Here is a 17,185-nt window from a genome sequence, read left to right as displayed (position 1 = left end):
TTCAAATTGGAGTACAGAAGATTCATTGTTAGGTTTGTTTAACACCCACTTTTCTGCAACTGGATTCTTTCTAAAAGCATATATTGATCACTAGCTAAGCAGCTTCACTTCCCAGATATCCCAGTGTTCAGGAACTTGTAAAATGCATCACTGGTGTGAGCAGGTTACAAATACTGTGTCAAAGCTGCACCATCTGAACCCCTCCAGCAAGCCCTGGATGGGCCACTGGGCATTAATGTTTCCAGCTTCCCTGGGGAATGAATTTATTTTTTTGGCTCTGGACTGTCTGGCACATTTCCTCATGCATCCTTTTGCCTTGCATGGAAAGCAAACCTCACTGCTTAGCTACTTTAGCCTACAAAGACCAATGCTGATCCTCCAGGTGCTTCACAGGCCCCCTGAACTAGCTCCGTAGGAAGGAACCATAAAAGCCCTAGAAATATACATGAAGTACCATTGCAATGGCCAGGGAATTGCTAAGGAAATAAGGCTATTTCTTTTAGTTGCTTGTAGCTAATGAAATATCATTAAAGCAGGTCACTCCTGTTAAGGAGGTGAAGTTTGAAATTACAAAATGGAATTAATGTAGAAATAGTAATGAACTGTCCTTCTGAAAAGCAATGAAGAGAAATGAATGGACATTATAAAGCCGGGTACCACTACCTGAAAGGGTTAAAAAAGCACAACCTCCCCCAAACTTTCTATGAAACAGAAATGGAGCGTTAATGGAACAATACTGCAATGCAATACAATAACGTGGAGTTGTGAGTGGGAAGAGACATTCAGACTCCAATTTAGACACAGCCACAGAAGCCGTAAGAGCCCTCTTTGGGCTCTCTTTGGCTTGATGCTCGTCTCCAGGATTCCAGAGATCACTTCCAGCAGCATTTATTATTTGAGGGCACTACAACAGTTAAACTGCATCACACATCCCACGCCTCCTTTTCATTCATTTGTACCTCCAGATTTTCTAAATTTTAACCCACTGAGAGTGCTTTGATTTTTCTGCCTGCCATAAAAACCCAGCGGCTCTGGAGGGATTCTGCTGGCTCGTCATAAAAGGCGCAGATGTGAGGAGCTTCCCACGAGCGGCAGAGCCGGCCCTGCAGGAGCTCCCAGCCCTGTCCTGTGCTGCTGCAGGCCTGGAACAACTCCACAGATTCCAGGAGGTTGCACTGGTGCTGCAGGGAGCAGAATCTGGGCCACTGCCTGGAAAGAGTAGGACAGCATGTGGTTTTTTTTTTGTAAAGCTAAGGTGGAAGCAAACGGCTCTTACAGCTCCACACCTCCGTGGAGTTGCATGGATTTATAGCCACAGAGAACCTCTGGTGTCCCTTGGCCTAAAGGGGATCCTAATTCAGAATGAGGGAAGGCAGGCAAGCAAACAAGGCAGCAAACAAAGCCTTCTCCATCTTTCATCAGTCCCATCACACCACAGAGCTTTGTTTTCTTCTCAGTGAGAGTAGTGCTACTCAAAAATAGTTCATAGAATCTATTTCTATGAATGGTTTGGTCTGGAAGGGACACTAAAGATCATTTTGTTCCAATTCCTTGCCGTGGGCGGGGTCACCTTCCACTAGACCAGGTTGCTCCAACCTGACCTTGACCACTTCCAGGGGCACCCGCAACTTCCCTGAGCTATATGTGCTAGTGACTCACTATTCTCACAGGGAAGAATTTGTTCTTAACTTCTAATCCAAATCCCTCCTCTTTTAGTTTAAAACCATTCCCACTTGTCCTATCATTATCTGCCTATGTAAAAGTTGAGTGAGGAACTGCAGCTATGTAGAATAAACCCCATGTTAGTGATGGTAATTTTGGATATATAGGATACCCCTTCAGTCCTATTCCTTTAAGCCCCCTTTCCCATTTTGTCCTCCCAGTTGTGTGCATGCAGCTACCTGGGCACACAAAGCCACCTGCACACCCATTTTAGCTGCCCCTTTGCACAGTTAAATCACCCAGAACACCTCCCTCCCTCCTGGTGCTCCAGAAGGGACTAAACTAAAGCAGTTGTTCATCTCATGCAAGTAGAAATTTGATGGCAGGAATGCCAGGAGATTGTTTGACATGAGGAGAATAAAATGGGTCCCTCCTGCTCCCCACCTCTAAAAGAACGATTGAGCTGAAGGTCCTGGGACCAAGGGGCAAAGTGCTGGAGTTGGGGATTTGGTCCTGGGTCTTTCCTGGGGCTCTGCTTCCATTCCACATCACACAGGGACAACTGCACTTTCATGAGAATATGACAGCTTATCTTAGAAAAGGACTGAGATAAATAGATTAAAACTGTGCTGGTGGAGAGCCACAGAGAAGAGGGTCATGCGACAGCCTATTCAGACAGTTCCTATTATTAATATGTAAAGCTGTCATACTTCTTAAGATCACATCCAATGTAATCAAGAGGATTTAGTTCACTAATATAGCAGCAGTCACACTAGATAAGATTGCTTATAGGGATAAGAGTGTACATTTGTTGCTCCATTTTAATTAAAAACAACCTTAATAAAAGGTTGTAATGATAAACTGATAAGCAATTGCATCTCCCCTTCTCCCTGTAGGTTACCATGCAAAACTCATATTGCAATTAGAAACCTCCCCTAAGACACCATAGGACATATATCAATGTTGGCTCAGCAGCAGAGAGTTACTGGTCACCCCACTTTGTATGTTCAATTGCTGCTAACTAGATTTTTCTTCCCCCACCTTGATTCACAAATTATATTGCCAGACAAGGAACAACCCAGAGTGAATTTATTTAACACATCCTAGTGTTATGACTAAGTGGGAAGAAAACCCTCTCTCCAAAGAAAACTAATTGAAAATGGAAGTAATTCCAGTAAGAGAGCCCTGCTGCACACTCTCCCTCAAAAAGGAGCGGCTCTCCCAGTGGTAGCACTGCTACACATTCCCCCTTGTCAGCTGAGGTGTTAAATCCCCTTTTTGGGAGATGAATGATAAAATGGTGTGATCCAGAGCTCCAGCCTGGTTGGATGAGAGGTGCATGTCGATTTATACAACGGAGCATATACATTCTTGTAGCAGCATGAAGAGCATGCTGCTATTGAAATTTCAGATCATTTTGCAGCTGCAAACTATAATAGCAGTAATAATAAACCAGAAGCTGTGCTATCCATTAAAAAGAACCCCAGACACTCGAGCATGTTTGTTTTGCCTCTGATTTTAAACATTCAGCACCAGCTGAACTTCTTGTTCACGACTCATTAAAAACGTCCTGCATCTTTTCATACACACAGGCTACTGGCTCTGCCCAGAGAAAAGTGCACAGGGTGGGAGGAGGGACAAACCCCGAGCCCTCCCCTGGGTGAGGTGACATCTCAGGGTGAGGTTAGATGGCTCTCTCCACCTTGCTGGGTCTCAGGTGCTCAGAGGACAGGATGGAGGCGGGACTGCCTTACACAGCAGATGTTTTCCTGCTGATAAATCCTGTAAAAAGTTTAGAGAGGAGCTGGGTTGGGGACAAGCAGGCACAGAATCTGGCTGGTGGTGTGCTCATGTCCTGCTGAAGGCAGCTGTGCATCACGGTGTGGATGCAGTGCCAGTCCTGCAGCACAGGGACAGGCTCAGAGCTCCAGTGCAGGCAACACTCAACAGTTCTGACACCCTTTCTGCTGTGTCAGACGGAGAAATGTCTGGTTTCAGGTCACAAGTGCTGCTGTGCTGGATGAAGGATGGAACTTTCGGCTAAGAGAGGCTTCCAGTGCCGTGTGGGACGTGGGTTAAGAGGTTTGTCCACAAAGCCAAGCCCAAGGAACCTGGGCTGCCCCTGCCTTCAGCACAGCATGGATCTTAGGCTTTAATGGAAGGGCTTCTCTGCCTCACAAGATCTCACAAGCATTTAACTTCATTAGTCAGACTGTGAGGAAGAGCAAGATCCAGTCCCGATCCTGTCCTTTGCAATGCTGGACAATTGACTGAGTATGGCCAACCAAAAAGCTACACTGGGTTTTGTGACCCTGAGAAAAGCACTGAATCCCTGTAAGAAAATAGAAACATTTATTTATCAATAATATTCTCTTGCTTAGCTTTTTTTTTTTTTTTTAAATTGTGCCAAATTAACACAATAACGGCAATGTTGATTTTTTTTATCTCTACTTTTCAGTGAATATGAATGCCCAACTCTGGCAGGGCTTAACTTTGTGTATGAAGAGGGAAAAAAATCCGCTGGTAAATATGTTGTTACTGATTTAAAAATCTATTTGTTCAGTAATTTCTGCTGGAGCCATCATTATCTTGCCAAAGCAGCTGTTGGAATATTAACTAGACACAGCAGTAACAAGTGGAATATAATTAGCACTCCTTGTTCCAGTGAATTTTCAGTTTTAACTAGGAACAATTTGCAATGAATCTCTGTGCTGTTGTAATTAACTTAACTAATGCACCACACATACCAACGACTGTACTGAGTACTGTAGGAAATCACCGAGGGTGCTGCGGGTGGGGCAGAGCTGTTGCCTAATTCTGGCCAGCTATTACATTCCAAGGATATCCCTCCTTGCTTTGCAGTGCCTTGTCTGCAATCAAAGACTCACAGCCTGTATTTGTGAAACCATAAAAATGAAATTACATGGGGATACTTATGCCTCACGCTTGGGGTTTTTTGGGTGTATTTTTACAGCATGTGCTTTTAATACACTAATCGTTTCCCAAGCTTTGAGACTAAAATGGTGAGGGCAGAAACATATGCATCAAAGTGAGCTTTCCCAAGAAAAGCTGCTTCAGCAGCCCCATCCTGCATGGTTAATGTACCATTTCACTTTTACTGCCCCAAGGAACTCTTTGCAGCCCCTGGCATAAGCTAGAGTGGCCAGAGAGGCTGCTGGTGATAAATGAATCACTGCCACTGCTCTGGTGTCCACCAGCACTCCAGCCCACCATTCTCTGAGGCTCACCTCTCCTCTTTACCAGCTTATTTCTTCCAGCTGCACCTCTCTCACTTGATTTTTACCCTGGATATTGGCCTGAAACTCCAGTCCTGCAGTATTTTTGTGATGGGCAATTTCTTCATGGGGCTTTGTCAGACCTCACTGCACCAAGCTCTTGCCTACATCATTTGGGGTTGAACCCCCTGCATCCAAGCACTTCTCCAGAGACTACATCTCCATCACCTTCAGCTAGAGGAGTTGTGCTATCCTTGCCAAAGCAAAACTCTCAGGGAATTGGCAGCAAACACAGAAGTTGTTTCTGTGCTGTCCTTGTGTTGTTATCATTGGAAGCTTCACGGTTGTTTGAGGTTATCCCAGCAACTGAGATATTGTTAAATGCTTGGGGGGCTCTGGGGACACAGGTAGAGCTGAAGCCTTGCTGTTTCCTCTTGCCTTTTTCTGCCAGAAAGTCCAGTCTTGCTAGTGAGGGAAACCTGCCCCTACGCTCCTCCACAGAGGAGACTCCAGCACAAGGTGTCTCCTCTGAGTGGACCTACACTTCCTACAGGGAGAAGAGCAGAGCCAGTGTCAACTCCACTTTTATTTGCCTCCTCCATGGTCAATTTTTCACTCAGCTGTAATATTACCTCCTGCACCTGTGTATATGTGACTAAAAGTACAGTTAAGGCCAAAGCATTCTGGGCATGATCAAGATGTTCTTGCAGAATATCACCTCACAATACTCTCCAGACTTCAGCTCCTGGAAAGGTGCTGGGGGAGACTCTCAGCTTTCCAGCTTTATTAGAAAAGGGTAAGTTGCTCCCTAGACCTTACAAGCTATTCCAGGAACTGCCCCAAAGCAAACTGGCTGGAAGCAAAGAAAAGAAACTCAAAACATCTGGAATTTTTCAGTTGGAGTCATAAGACTGCTTTTGGAGACAGGCTCACGAGTTGCAGTTTCACCCACAAGTTTCTGTCTCTGCTTCCTCATCCTTGTACACAATTAAAAAGTATTAAAATATTAAAAAGTCATGTATTTGAACATTTTTACAGAATAAACCGCTGAAAACTTGATCACTTCAGTTGAAGAATCAGCATTTCAGCACGGCCACCTCTGGCACTGCTGCCCAGGGCTGGATCAGCCCCACATCAGCCTCCATGTGAGATGGCATGTAAATTAAAGTGGTTAAAACCTCTCCTGTACTGTCTTTTCTAAAGGAAATTGTCTTTTCCAAAAGTCAATTTTGAATGAGAAATGTTCACAATACATCAGTTTCTAAATTTTTTATGCCAAAGTCTCATTTTTCTCTGAACCCCTGAGGTGCAAAGGTGGGGGGAAGCAAAGCTGAAATATTTTTGCATAAATTTTTTAAGTTTCTTTCCACCAAAATTTTATGCACAAATAACTCATTTTCTATTAATCCTAGTCTACCCTTTTCCTCCTGAATAGCTGTATCTTCTTCTTTTTATTATTATCACCATCATCATACATTTGTCCTACCTGTTAATGTGATATCAGCAATCAGAACCTTTATTGCATTTTAGTTTCTATAACTGATCTCATAAGAATTCTCCTGCAATAAGGAACAGTGTGTGGTTGTAGGATTTTCGTGTCAGGGCAGCAAGCAGATCACATTGGAAGAGTCACACTGGTCTAGCAGTTTTTCTTTAAATACTTGGTGTGCTAGGAAGGGGAAACAAATTAAAAACCCATGAGAGCATAAAAATAAAACGGAAATGGAAAAAATAAAATAAGAAATAAGAAATCTGCTATTTTTACAAGCAATTGGAGTGCTACAAATAGCAAGTCAAGCTGATACTTAGTCACCAATATGGAGAATAAAGATTAGAAGGAAGCGAGAAATGGGGTGGGGACTGTAAAGAGCTGCTTCCCTGTCTATAAATATTTTCTCTTGCCTGTGTTTCTGCAACAGAAGGGAGTTTGGAGATGGTCCATCTTTTGGACACCTTCATCACAGCCCTGCAGACAGGAAGGTGTGTGATGATGGGTTCTATCAAAGCCTCCAGCACCCCATGAAAGGCGAACCAGGGGAGCTGTTGCTCCGCAGGCACCTTCACGGCCTCTGAACCAGGTGTGAGCTTCCAAAGCCCCGCAAAATCCCACAGCCAAAAACCACACTGAGAAAATGCCCTTTGCTGGCTCAGGAGACATCATCAGAGGCGGCAGCAAAGGGAAAATTTATTAAGTCATGCTGTTGCAAAACACAGTTCTTGACATCTAACTCCTCAAAGGCGAGCGAGGTGGGCTCTTCGCACGCGCTCTGGAAAGCATCGCTTCATGCTCCCTTGTCTTTTCCCATTAAGATCCCACACGCGTGGCTATTCATCCACTCAGCACACAGCAGCCAGATTGTTTGCCGAAGTGATAGATGAAAAATTCATTCTGCTTTTGAGGGTGTTTAAACATTCAGTGCAGGAGTGTCACTGGCTGCTGGGCAGCCAGCTTAGCAGTGGCTCTGCAGCTCCGAGTCTCTAAGGTTCAGGCTGAAAATTCCAGCTCTCATCCGTGGTCAAGTGAAATCATCAAAAATTTGACTCAGATTTTTTTTTTTCTTTGTTTTCAATAAAGGGTTTTCAGTTTATAGATCCATCCACACTGCAGCATTTGACAATTTTTTTCTCCTGGGCTTCGCCAGGGTTGTTGTAATGAAAATCTTTGGGTCCAAAGAGAAACACCTCTCTGTATTTGCATGTGTGTGTACACATACACATATTATTTTGAAAAGTGAATTGACAGACACCCCTATGAGATCATGTTTGCAGGCTGAATTTCTGACCCTATTTTTTGCCTACAAGACTAAATCAAGAGGTTTATGCTACAGAGGAAAAGATTTGAATATCTAACCCTTCCCCACCCATACATGCTTGCCCACACACAAAGCCAAGGCAGAAAATCACATTGCTTCCTCAGCAGATCCATATTCCACCCCTGCAAAAATAGTGTAATCTATTTTCCCTGTAACTGGAATTCATGATGTTAGGGATGTTGATGGCAGTGTCATGAAATCAGCTGAACCTCTCTTAATGGCATTTTCACATATGACCTTTTAGAATTCTTCCTTCTTTATGATTTAAACTCCACAGTTTAACCTGTACCCACCATCCCACATGAGGACTTTAAAACACCCACGTACCCTGACACAGAAACAGCCAATGCACTTCTCTATTGTCAGCCATTGCTGTCCGAGGCCAAAAGAAAGAGGTCACCCATAATAATGTCAACCATCACCATGGTATCTGAGAACCATTTGATTTAAAGAATGCTCTAAGAGCCTATGGAAAATGTAGAGGCTGTAAAGGCAAAGCACTCACAGTAACTTCAGAAATAATTGCAATGCAATTAAGATATGCCACCAAAATGAATATTTCAGAGCAGAGTTCATCTGCGGAGAGGTTGCCTGGATTAGAAAAGTTGGAGACATTCAGGCTTGATTAGGTTCTCACATGAAACTCAGCAGCCAAACACAGAAATCAATGGATTTGTATCCATAAAAATCCTCTGTGACAGAAAAACCTGATGTAGAAGGATGTAACTGTGCCCATCATCAGCCCCAAAGCCTCTGATATCACTGGGTGTCCAGCACAGCTCAGGGTCAAGCTCTGAAGCTGAAATATTGCTGGACAAAGGAAGGGAAGGAAAGGAAAGGAGGGACAATGGAGCTGCCATATTTTTGAAAGGGGGTTTTTACATCTGTCTTTGCATCTGCAACAGGCAACACCTTCACTTTGGCTCCTTCCAGTGTCACCATTTAAATGCACAAGGAAATGGTACTGGGAAAGATCTCTGTGATCCCTTTTGTTTCCAATGTCTCATTTAAAAGGATCTTTGTTTTCACACTACCATAGCAAGCACAGAAGGGCTGTGATCCCACAGCAGGGACCAGGACCAGAGGAAGAGGCAAGGATCCTACCAGCAGGCAAATCACAGGTTAAGCTGCCCAACTCCATCAGGGAGAGGTTGGTGCTTCGCTTGGAAAATGATGTTATTTCTGCTAAAAAAGAAAAGAAAAAAGGTGTCTCCAACCCTGATCATTTTTTCCCCACCAGCACTGGGCAGGGTGGGCTCTGCTTTCAGCAAAGGAGCAACCCCAAGTGAAGCCAGCTGCCTTCAGTAAACATAGGTTTAAAATTAAAATGAAACATGTTTTGCTTAAATCCCTAATGTTTGAATGTTTTGGTGAAGGGGATCAGTTCTGGCAGCCCAGAGGGTTCAATCCCAAAACACACAGAAGGATTATGAGGACCAGTTAAAAACCCACAGAAAACTCTTTGGAGAAGCACAGGGGAGCAGCTTTCAGAGGCTGCTTTTCCCAGAGCCACGCCAGAACTCTCAGCAGCAGGACTGTTGTGAGCAAAGATAGAGCTGTTTATCTACTGGAGGTGAGGATTTATTTTCTAGAGGGCAGGTGCAACTCTAGGGACGACTATTTTAGTCATTAATGCAGGTTTAGCAGGCACCAGTATGTATTGAGCTTTGCTGGTAAGAAGTTGTAAATATGTTTAAAATTCCCATGATTGAAAACATGGAACAAGGCTCCCCCAGCCAGGCACTGGTCCAAGCTGAAGGTGAATATGAGCACGGGGCAGCTGTGTTGCCTTTTTATGATCCCCACTGTACAGTAGGCTGTGATGTTTATTATGAAATATTATGATTTAAGTGGCTAGAGTAGTTCATGAAAAATGACCCCTGTAAAAGCTGCCTGGGAAACTGGATTCAGCAAATTAGCACATTCCTTAACATGATCCTCCTCATTGTGTATTGTGTGTTAACTTAAATGTGCCTAAATGGACAGTTAAGGAGCCTATACATAAAGTCTGTACATGATTATCCTATTAAGGACTATTATTGGAGTGGTTTAGTCTTGTGCTGTATCACTTATGCAAATGAGAGAAAATCTGAAGTTACTGTTACTTTTAGACAAAGTGCAAATAAGCTTTTCACTGCATATTAATGAATTGCTAATACCCAGCTCTTCTGCACCCATCTTTATGCAGATTAAAGTAATGCTGTTTGCACAGTTGCAGCATTTCAACTTTTTCATTTGGAAGCACCTAGACTAAGATTTAAAAACAAACCCAAACTCCATACCCTGCAAGTTAAAGCAATCAAAAACCCAAATAGAACTCCTGCAGAAATTGAAAATTGAAGCTGCAGAGTTGGTGAACATGTTCATCTGACTGCATTTTGTGTTAAATAGTTCAAAACTAATTTTTCATAGTTTGTCATAAAACTTAGCAGATCCAAGCTGCAGATCAAGAAAGCATTGAAGAACAGATTGAAATCCATCCATATTTGAGATGGCTCTTAATTTCAAGCACATTTAAATCCCACTAATTGCAGAGATATTTCAATATATGTTTCAGTGCATCCCAGAAGGAAATGTTTCCTTGATTCAGGGCTTAAAAAAACACATCCCAGCTCTGGACCCAATCATGCAACCTTAACTCATAGAAGCAACCCCTGTGAAATGAGAACCCTTATTTCTGGGCAAATTCTTCAAAGTCAAAACTTCAAAGAGAGCTATAAATGCTCACTAGATCCTTTAGGAAGAGTATGAGGTCCAGAGAGAAAAACAGTGTTGATAAACATGATCAATAATGACTGTAACTTAAGCTTTATCTCTGTTGAAAACAAGGAACCACTTCCAACTTCTTTCCAGTAAGAAAGGTGGGGAAGAAATATATATACACTATTTCAGAGAAGTGATAATGTGTTATGTGCCTTAGCCACACAGTCATTAGTAAAAGTTATCCTCATAAAGCCATCTGGTCCATATCTACAACATTACATTTAAAAAAAATTAGAAAAATGAAAATCAGAGTCATTCAGGAAGCAAGCAGTTGTTCTCAAAACACCATTTAGTGCAAAACAAAGGGAGAAATGTCTGGCCAAAAGACACCTTTCTTACAGGTCCCTTCCAACCCAGCTCTGTGATTCCCAGCAGTTGATCCCCTGGATTTGCAGAGGGGTGGTTTCTCTGCAAGAGTCTCTGAATCCAGATTTGTGACAGCAGCAACACAGCTGGTGGCACCAGAGTGGTGTTTACGTTCAGTTTCTGGTACTCTCAACACTGGTTGCTTTTCCTTCCTCTGTTGAAGAAGACAGCAATATTTGATAATATTCCTCTGTGAAATCCTGATCTTCCTACAAAGGGGAAGCACTGTGTTCAGATGGGAGCACTATATAAGTTTTGGGTGGCTTTACGTTCATTTATGTTCATGGTTACAGGGTAAATAAATTGAATTTTTAAGAGCTCCCATCTTCCAGGGACTCACACACACACACAAACATTCCTTTCTTTTGCAACCACCCAACTAAATACAGATAATTGTGTTTGAAAGGGGAGATTCTGGCTACAAAACAACCTGAGGACTTTAACAGCAATAGTCTGTGGTTTTCCATTACCACCATTCATGTTTACATCATTCCAAGGCTGGCAAAGAGCAGCAGCAGCCACAAATCAGCCAGGTGAGGGAGGTGAGATTCCTGGTGCTCCATCCCCATTTTCTCTGTCCTGAAATCCTCAGACGTTCCTATTTACCCTGGATCATCACAACTGCTTCACAGCCATTACCAGCTCTTCAGTAAATAATACGTATTCTGTCTAAATGCATAACATACAATTGCTCAAATACATAATTAATGCGGGTTTACCCTTGAGAGCTGTTGTTGGTCTCTGAGGTAAGTAATAGGTCTTTTATTGTTTAGACTTAAAGATCTCTTGAGCCTCTTTTAAGGACGTGCTTTGAGCAGCTGAGGGAAGGAAAAAAAAAGAATTCTGCACAAGAAATCTATAGGTAAGTCCATTAGCAAGGAGCCAAAACTATTCTGTTCTGCTTTGCCCCGGCAGGTCTCCATAGAAGATTGAACAACAAAAGTGTCAGCAAGACAGACTGAACAAACCTCTTGCAGAAGACAAGGATTTGAGTGAAGGATGAAGGTTCAGGTCTGGTCTTACCTTAAAGAGGACCTTGTCCAGCTGCTGCCCTCCCATGAACTGGCTGGAGTTTGCAGAAGGGCTCACAAACATCCCCACAAAACAGGGAAAGACCTCAGAGACCAGCATGAGAGGAGGCTGAATTTGAACCAACAGCTTACAGGTAGAAGGGCAGTCCTATTTGCTTGTCAATTATTAGGAGCATTCAAGACCCTCATGACCCTGATTTGGAGAGGTTACAACATGAAATTCCTCTGTGGCACCCAGGCAAACCATTTCTACACAGCTCTGTGAAGCCATGGTGACCTGGTCCAGCTGGGCTGGGCAGCCACATTCACCAGGAGAACATGAGGTGAATCCAAGCAATGCTGTGGTGTGCTCAGGAGTGGCTCCTGAACACAATCCTAAAAACTCCACACAGGTGATCGTGGTATTCCATAAAAACCACTAGTGCCATCCTATCAGTTTGCACATGTTCAACATTTTCATTTCTTATGTGCATAAAAAGTTAACATCCCTTATTTCTGATGTGGAACAGAGCCTGTCCAGAGCAGAGGCAACATCCCACCATGGCTGTGCCCGTTCACACTTCACTCACTGCTGGTGAGCTTCTCCTTTAAGGGCTTAGTGATGCTAAAGCCACTTTAGATCCCTCTTCCAGCATAAAGGAATAGATTATTTCTCAGCCTGCCTTAACCAGAGCTGTGCAGGGACAAGTGTGTGTGCACCACACCAACCCTGGGCTTCCATCATGGCTCAGGAGATCCAGGCACACAACTCCAAATCATTTCAATCTCTGTTGAAGGCTGCACCATGACTTGGGAATGGTGCTTGCAAACACAGGTGTGCAGGGCAGATTCCAGCTCTCACCAGGGGCTTGTGCAATAATTACTACAGGTATTAATGAATTTATCAGAGAACATCAAAGGGGAATGTACCCCGAAGTACTTAATTTAGAATCATAATATGAACAGCAACGCTGCTACAAACGTGGAACACAAATGGAAGTCAGGCCTTTCCAACACTGTAACAATTTTGAGGAGGTCAATGACTATTTTCACACACAGACAGCATTTGCTTTTGCATTTCCTTTTATAAATGATCAAATTAAATTTGCACCGTTACTCCATTTGGGCTCCCCTCCTTTTATGTTTAAAACACAACATTATTATAGACTTACTTTATGGGTAGAGTAACTAAGAACAATGCAAGCATCATAATGAAAAAGATGTGCAGCATTTTACACTGCATAATAAATGTGTGTCCGTATCAATGTAAAACATACAAATGGCAATAATTTAACGCTGAATATTTTTCTGCCTTTAATTAAAATAAACTAATAAAGATTTCAGAGATGCATTTGCTTTAATAGAATGCAGAGTTATAATTGGTGACCTATTTTAAGCAATTTAATTTCCCATGACCTGTTTTCCAAATTAACATAGTAATAGAAGAATGTTTATTGTGTTTGGGAATATAAGTTTCTCCTTCAAAGATGTCATATGCCTTTGTGATTTGATTTAAAGGTGTGTTCTTTTATTAAAATGTTCATATAAAGAGCTTGTAAATTATGTAAATGTTTCTTTTTATGGCATTTAATAAGTCTAGAATTTTAAATCAAAGCACAATCAAAGAAAATAAACAAGGACATTTTGAAGATTCAGAAGATCACTTTAAAAAAAGCATATCAGCTGGGTTGTACCAAATTCATTTGAATCCCCTTTTTCTTAGAGCATTCATAAGAATACTTTTTCCAACTATTTTATTGCATTCTTGTGTTTATATATACACATAAACACACCCAAGCACAAAATTATGTATTTTACACACACAAGCTCAATCTGCAGCTGTTTGGAGATGGCTCTTTTTGGAATCTCATTAAACTCTCGTGGCATTGTGTGCCAAGGGCTGATTAGGCGTTATTCAAAAAAAAAAATTCCCTTGTGTGATTTTGAGGCACCTGAATTATTCACAAGTTGCACAGGGGGCCCATTTATTTCCTGGGCCTGATGCTTCTGCACCAGCTGAATGCAGCAAAGAGCGAGTTCAATCCACTCTTACAAGAGAGGCCAAGCCCAGCAGTCGGGGCTGAGTTTTAAATATTAAATCCTCACCTTTAAATAAAGCCTAGATGACTTGTGGATGGATTTGTTGAAAATAAATATTTTTTTAACTGCTATTAGAGAGTATTTTAATTTTCTCCTGGTCCTTATTCAGTTTGAGGGCAAACAGCCTGATAAAATGATAAACTGAAATGCTTCAAGCCAGGGAAGCTCATGTGAGGTGAAGGTGCTGTAGAGACTTGGGAAAGCCTCTGTGCCCCTCCTGTTCAGGGCAGCTGAAACCTCTATCCAGGTAAGCAGCCCAACACCATCATCATGCAAAGATGAGTCCTGCACGTGTTACACTGGAGCTAATCCTGCTTTTCATTATGGGATTATGGAGCAATGATTTTCAAGACTTCAGAAGAACTCCAGTTTGTTTGGCATGGGAGGGATGACCCAAGATTAAGGCTAGCACGTAGTAAAAAAACAGGGAAAACCATTTATTGTCTGCTCAAACATTGTGTACACAAACTCCAGGTAGGAGTGCAATCCTAGGTCATACAGAGTAGGGGAATAGTTTCAAGATGTTATGCAGGGTTAATAAAATATGTCACCTCTGTATAAAACCAGTTCTAATGTTCGCTATTTCAATTATTTTGCCACGTTGCAGATCGACTTCTTTTTCTGAAGGGTTCCTTTCTTATATTTAATTAGGGCTGCTCATTATTCAAATATACAAATGCAACTGTAATACACCCATGTGCACGTTTTGCTGCTCATATGTATATGTATTTATGTACACACCTCCATAACTGTGCACACACCACACCACAGGTCTACACGTGCCAAACACAACTCAGTCACTGCCCATATAAAGTCTCATTGACTCCCCACAGGACCCCATCACCTGAAAAGTTGAGAGAGGAAAAACCCCTCCACAGAACCGACTCTTTAATGTGCCACAGATGCATGTGGCCTGCCCCAAAACCTCTCCTGCTCTCTAAACCATCTCCAAATCACGTGTGAAATGTTCGGGACAGCAAAGGCACATGTCTAACAAGAGGAAACTCTCCTCATGGTGTAAATATGCAGAGGAGCCGAGTGAGTTTAACAGGGGGTCAACTGCTTGGCTGGATCTTCGGGTGACGAGCAGGACATCAACACCTAGACAGATGACAGCCTCCTCCTCCAGCTCGTCTCAGTTGCGTGAGGGCTCAGACAGCCACGTGGCATCATTTCAGCAGTGCAACCTCACCGCAGAGGAGATGCTCTGTAACAGCTTGTTACAGCCCCATCTGTTAGGAATTTACAGCTAATGTATCTTACAGCACGGGTTTTTATAGGTAAGAGAGAAGCATTTGGCCTGCTTAGGAGATCTCTGCGTGCCTCTGTTCGTGATTTCGCTGCCTAACATGCTGGCTTTAGTATTTTGGGGAATTGGTATCAAAAATATCAATGATTCATCCATCATTGATAAACACGACGGGATCTTCAATAAGCCTGCTTTAGCAGCAGTATCTTTATATATGTAAATATAGATAGACAAATACGTCTCCAACGTGTGTTTCAAGCACGATTCCCTCAGAGCAGTCCAAGCTTTAAGGTACTTTATGCCCAAATCCAGGGTTTGTACCCTGACAGTTTAAACCATGAGATCCATTAAAGTGCAGGGTCCGAGGGCTGGTGGAATTGGAGTGCCCAGCAGGACCCCTCAGACAGCTGCTGCTGTCAGGGCTCCTGGAAGCATTGAGAAGAAAAGGTCAAGTCCCTCAATCTAAGAAGTTTCTATTACATTATTTGTTCTTTACAGCCTTGTTAAAGCATCCAACGGCTGAAGGCTCTGCCAGGCAGACCCAGAGAGAATGAGCAAAATGTTTTAGGGTGGAGAAAGCAGGACTAAATGAGTCTTTTACTCCAAAGACTAGGGCTGACAGAGTTCTTTACATCTGCCCACAGAGTTGAAGCCCTCCCTCCATCCAGATCCCTAAAGCATGCACAATCTAAGGGTTAGATACATCCCAAAACCCCAGGAGCTGCACACAGCCCACCCAATGAGCATACAGGGACAGGTTTGCCCCGTGTCCCTCGCTGATGAGATGCAGTGTATCCTCCCTGCTCCAGTCACCCCAGCAACCCTTGTCAGAGAGCGGGAGAAATGGGGAGAGAAAGCACTAAAATAGACGATAAAGAGAACACTTCAGAAACCTATCCAAAGGGGATCTTTGAAAGGCATTGATTTCTGGGCTTCAAGAGAGGAAAAGAAAGAGAAAAATAATTCAAGGGGGAAAAAAAGCCCTCAGAACAGACTTCTAGCTGCCTAAATTTCCTATTGCCTTCAGGAGCAGCAGCCGAGGTTCACTGGGGTTTAGTGCCTGTGCTGCTGGGTCGGACCCCAGCATGTGCTTCACGGGGACACTGCCCCAACGCAAAACCAGCCGAAGCTGCCACCACATTTTTGGCTGCTCTCACATCACTTCCAACCCTGGGGCAAATCTGACTCCAAACAAGCACCCACTGACAGAAAGAGCTCCGCGTGGAAGCAAAAAAACCAGGCCCTCCATTTCCTTTCTGCTTTATTTTTAAAGGCTCTGAACTGAAAACAGGAAGAGGGGAGTATCTGGAGGTCTCTGCGTATCTTCTTTATTCAGGGGGTAACAAGGAGAAGCATTTTGCTGCTCGGAGGGTGCCCAGTCAGTGATCTGAGCAGCACGTTATGTAACTCTGCCGAGGGGATGACAGACAGCCGGGGTTCGCAGGGTGAGCCAAGCACATCAAAGTGCCCCGGTGACGACACGAACCACGCGAACACAGCTTGAGTGTGCTCGCTGTCGCTCCAAAAAGCATCCTCGTGGCAGCCTGCCTCACTTTAATCTATGCAACGAGCTCATCTCGCCCTCAGAATCCCCCCCACCGAACGCTGATGCTTTTCTGGCCTGTCTTCTCGCCTTTAGGAACCTGCCCGTCCAACACCCCACACCACCACTGACCTCTCAGGCTGCCTGTTCTTCCCTCAGTCTCACCCTGTTCCCACTCCTCTGCTCCTCTTTCAGTCCAGCAGCAAAAATACTGCTGAAATAAATCATTCTGGGTCCTATATAGGGCAAAAAAAAATTACTTCTGTGGTTAGCAGCCTGGAATATCCACACAGCTCTGCCTTGACCTTACGTGCCCTTAGTTAAAGGGATGTTCCATTATTAATCCAGCTTAGAGCTGGATTAACTTTTAAAGATACAAAAATGCCCACAAGCCAAGGAAGGTGATATATTTTTGGCTGGTTGGAACTGGCAGACTGCCGGGC

The 17,185-nt window shown here is 43.3% G+C and overlaps 1 long non-coding RNA gene across 1 annotated transcript in view; it reads right to left on the bottom strand.

Moving 5' to 3' along the window:
• The window catches only part of LOC116452647, a 122,693-nt gene that overhangs the window by 42,293 nt on the left and 63,215 nt on the right, over positions 1-17,185 (bottom strand). The window lies entirely within an intron of this gene.

This window comes from Corvus moneduloides, chromosome 17 (genome assembly GCF_009650955.1).
Source record: "Corvus moneduloides isolate bCorMon1 chromosome 17, bCorMon1.pri, whole genome shotgun sequence".
Lineage (NCBI taxonomy): Eukaryota > Metazoa > Chordata > Aves > Passeriformes > Corvidae > Corvus > Corvus moneduloides.
Note: the sequence above shows the minus strand (reverse complement) of the source record. Positions and strands in the feature narration are given on the sequence as shown.